This window comes from Bemisia tabaci, chromosome 9 (assembly GCF_918797505.1).
Source record: "Bemisia tabaci chromosome 9, PGI_BMITA_v3".
Classification (NCBI taxonomy): Eukaryota; Metazoa; Arthropoda; class Insecta; order Hemiptera; family Aleyrodidae; genus Bemisia; species Bemisia tabaci.
Genome location: NC_092801.1, coordinates 29,280,374 through 29,285,395, shown reverse-complemented (window position 1 = coordinate 29,285,395; position 5,022 = coordinate 29,280,374).

Here is a 5,022-nt window from a genome sequence, read left to right as displayed (position 1 = left end):
TAAATCTGAAGATAGAAAAGTCAGTTGTTATGAGGAAAACTTGTATTTTATCCGGAGAAACGTGACAACATGTTCATATTTGTGCACTGTTTTTTCTCAGCACTAGAGAATTTTCGTACTTCGAAAACACAAGTAAAATGATCTTAACATTTTCAAACAACAGGTGAGCATCACAGCGCGATTTATTATTTTTTTATTTTAATCAGATTAATCACTCAAGTGCAAACAATAATTATTAGCTTTACTATACGACAGTGTTTGTGAATCAACTATGAGCATTAAATGGATGGAAATTAAATCAGAGTCTGATTTTTATATAATCCATTTTCTCCACTGTTGGCGCGTATACGTAGTATATTGGCGCGTATACGTAGTATACCGCCTTTGCGATCGTTTCGAGTTTCGACCCCCCACTCGATACAATAACCGAGTCCCTTAGTTCCTTACCGAAAAGTGACTACCGCGAACTTCTGAGATTTTCCAAAGCGTGTAAAAAGTTTATTTATCCGTCAATAATTATGATTTAAAGTTGTTTCTCATTCTGGGGCTCATTAGTTTATGTGCAGTGAATACCAAGAGTCTACGTTACTTGGTTTTTTTAAAAAAAGCCTAAGAGTACGACGCGCTGATTTAAAATATGCATATATACGCGGAAGCAAGCGAACTGATTCGAGGATGGCTGACCAGTTCGGCACTCCTTGAATGAGAATTGCACTGCTCCGTTTTGTTCAAAACGTTGCTTTGACAGATCTCCAAACCCCTGTTATGATTTTCAAAAGTTGGTACCTTTGCTCTGATCGCCACGGCCGTAAGTGATAGCCGTAAGTGCAATCTGTGATGAGCCTCGAGACTCATTAGACCATTTGCTAAACGTGGCTCATACAGGAAGCTACATGCGCACATATGGAAATCTACCTACTAGTCGAGTCAAATAAGGGCGAAAAAAGGGTGAACCCGGAACTAATTGTATGTTTGAGTTTTTTGGGCTCATTGTATTCAGGAGATCAAGGAGAATCGAATGAACTAAAATTCGCCAAAATTCTCCCAAAATTTGACCCCAAAACTCCCCAAAAACTGAAAATTGACCGGAAAAATCCACGGATTTTTTAATAAAATGCTTATTATCTCAGAAACCGCACATCTGAGCATGAAAAGTAATAGGACTAAAATTGAAGGGCATTAAATTTCACATTAGAAACATCTATGAAAACTGCATGAAAGTCAAAATTACGGGGAGTCAGAGCTCCCCCCAAAAAATCCGCTCTCTCACTGAATTGTGCGCGCAGTGAGAATATTGCGGAAACGCGCTGTTTGTGAAGAATCGCTTCAATTTAAAGGGAAATCGAAACGGATGGATGTTTCGATACTTCGATATTCATGACAAACAGCATATCTGACACAAATTTTTTTTAAATTCTCCCCCAAATTCATCATTTTGGAAGGCATAGTGCCCTCAAAATCGTCTTCGCGTGAAAACACTTGGTGAACTTGAAGCAGATAGTTGAATCACCAAGAGCGAAAATTGGGTTAACTTTTAATCAGTGTCAGTTTTCACAGAGTTGTTCAATTTTCGCGCAAAAGAACCAGTGGGTTGAGGAGGAGGGGAGTAGATGCGGCGAATAGCTGACCATTATTAGTGACACTACTTATCAAAGCGTTGAGTGGCCGCGCGACGCATCCCTTTATGATTGAAGATGTTACGTGCCTCCAGAACATCATGCCTTATTTTTTACGCTTATGCAAATCTCATGTTGCCAAACGTGTAGTAAAAAAATCCTGAGACATCTATTGTGTATTTTTAGAGAAATTCACCATTTAATGCTTAAATTTTTATGCCTCCTCATCGATGGACACCAAGGCCGGGGTTGCGTGAATTCTGACTGTGGAGGTTCTCATGCCTTTTGAAAAGCCGCCCTACGACAGGAAAATTCCTGAGTTTTTGAAAATGTGGAGAAAACCTAATTTAGTTAGTGTCTAGAAGACTGCCGCAATGTCCACTTAATTTGCCAGTTTTGGTTGTAAGTCGCGTGAGCGCATCCGAATTAGTATCATTATTATCGTCATTTCGTACTACGGCTGAAATTTCGACAAAATTTTCCGAAAAAGTACATTTGGTGATCATTTGCCGATAATCCGGACGCGTGTTATTATCGTTCTTAATTTAATTTGGTGTTAACGCAAAAAATGTTCTAAGGTATGCTCTCGTGTACCATGGTTCGTTGCCTTTTTAAATTGTATCCAAAATGAATCTCAACTGGGATAAACGCGTTTTTTGGAATGACCTGCTGAGTCAGGATGCAACTCGGAAATTTTGTTATTAAATTTTAGTGTTTTGTCATCATTATTCCTGCTTTTATGTGTTTTTTTGCGATTTTTGTTCTCCCACGTCGACGTTAATTTAAACTAGTGAATCTCGCGTGGCCTCATCCGCGTCTTTCGTGAAAAGCGATCAAACCAATTTAATTATCCCGCTACAATTTCGTGAAAAACTGTGTTCGTTATGTTTCATTGAATTTAATGTTAACAGTCAAGAATCACGCATTTCCTCCGGACAATTCCGCAAAAACTCGCCGACCTATTATTGTTAATCTTATCGTAATTTCCTCTGTTTTTACCACAAGTTATTCCCTGAATGCATCCCACATTTGCATGGCTGAATTCACATCATTCTTCATTTACGTTTCATCGTTAATTTTTGCTAAAGTCTCACATACTCTTTATCCATTCAGCACTGATAAGAAACTTCTGCAGAGGTACGTGAACAATGATTAGAAAAGGTATCTAAACCGATAAAGTGTCACTCTCATTTACTGTTTTCATAGGTAGTTTTTCATGTTCTTTCTAAGCCTTCCCTTCCTTTCTACCTTCCTTCCTAGGCTACTTCTTTCAATGAAATTTAAAATTCTCTTTTCAGAAAATAAGTACAATTATTGGAAACTACAAATCGGAGCAAATTATTTTACACCTAGCTTGATGACTTTTACTCGTAAAACACCACGACGACTGACTGTGCGAGTACAGGTATCGCTTGGTCTCGACGTTCCAAAATGATGAATTTGGGGGAAAATTTAAAAAAATTTGTGTCAGATATGCTGTTTGTCATGAATATCGAAGTATCGAAACATCCATCCGTTTCGATTTCCCTTTAAATTGAAGCGATTCTTCACAAACAGCGCGTTTCCGCAATATTCTCACTGCGCGCACAATTCAGTGAGAGAGCGGATTTTTTGGGGGGAGCTCTGACTCCCCGTAATTTTGACTTTCATGCAGTTTTCATAGATGTTTCTAATGTGAAATTTAATGCCCTTCAATTTTAGTCCTATTACTTTTCATGCTCAGATGTGCGGTTTCTGAGATAATAAGCATTTTATTAAAAAATCCGTGGATTTTTCCGGTCAATTTTCAGTTTTTGGGGAGTTTTGGGGTCAAATTTTGGGAGAATTTTGGCGAATTTTAGTTCATTCGATTCTCCTTGATCTCCTGAATAAAATGAGCCCAAAAAACTCAAACATACAATTAGTTCCGGGTTCAACCCTTATTTGACTCGACTATACCCCTCTCTTCCCCTCGCGCCTGACCCCAGCGTCGGGTTCTCGAAAACAATAACCGAACCGGCTCGGCTCACGGTGAGGCGGCGCGGCGGCCGGGACCCTAATTACTTACGCTCAATTAACCATTTCACCGTCACGCTAGGATTCGTCCAATTTTCAAAAAAATTGTTTCGCGTGTACTTACCAATTTTTTTCTTACTCTCCGTTAAAACACGAAGTAAAAGAGGTCTCATTCATAAAAATCGGCCGAATAGAAGAGAAGTTACAGTATTCGAAATCCGAAGAAATCAGCGAAACTTCGCCAGACGAAAAATAAAATGAAGGGAAAAAGAGAAATGTATAAATTACAATTAAATATAATTGACCTCAGTATTTGACAAGCAATTCCATTATATAACGGAAAAAAAATTGGGAGTAATTACAAAAAATTCGCCTCTCGCAAGGGGCTTCCTTGTAAGAATTTTGACCCAAAGACAAGGGTCGAAAAGTAACAGTACTCCATACAATACACAGTGTGCCTCAACGAGTTAAACATTTTTTATATGTCCAAATCGAAAATTCTTTATATTTTTAACTACAGTGTCTCTCGAGTCGTTTAAGCCAAAAAAAAAAAAATCCGTCGAGATTCGGGAACGTAAAGGCGCTTTAAAAGTATTCTGGGGCTATAATAGCTAAATCACCGGTAGTAAATCCCGTTATATTATTAAAAATAAATTGACTCCATAGTTTAATGCCTTATTTCCTTAAATACGATTATTTTAGCACTCAAACACGTATACCACCAGTTTTAGCCATGAGGTGATTTCCTTAGAGCCGATAATATCACGAATTTCTCATAGAACCCTTCAAAAATGGCTTGCTTTTTGGGCAGCCGATTCGGCCATCGAACCGGGGTTTAAAGGGAAGCTGATAATAACACAAACCTCTGAGAAAAATTTTTAGATAGACATGGATTCTGTTCAGCATATCGATGCATAAGCATTTTCACACGTAGAATCTTATTTTCACGTCAGGGAGTGGACATATTTTGATTTTATCGAATTTATACGGAAAATTGATGGTTCTTCGGGATTGAAATTACGTGTACCTTATTGTTTCTTGAAAATTAAAGGCACCCAAAATGGCTATAGCATAATGACTTTTACATATGTGCACTCACGAAATTGATTCGTAAATTCAACGAGTGGGTACATCGACCTGGTATATCAAGTTTCTACGATATTTTACAGCAAATCGGTAGATTTTCGGGATGTAGATTTCTTACTTTCAATTCATGAATGAATAAAGCATAGACATGGTTGAACTTCTTTCCATGGAAAGACGTTTAAAGTAACAAAATCAAGACATATTTAAAGCAATTTTATTCATATCGAGTCAATTTCTTTTCAATAATAAAACGGGATTTATACTACCGGTGATTTGGGTATTTTAGCCCCAAAATACCTTTTAAATCGACTTTATCTTCTAGGAG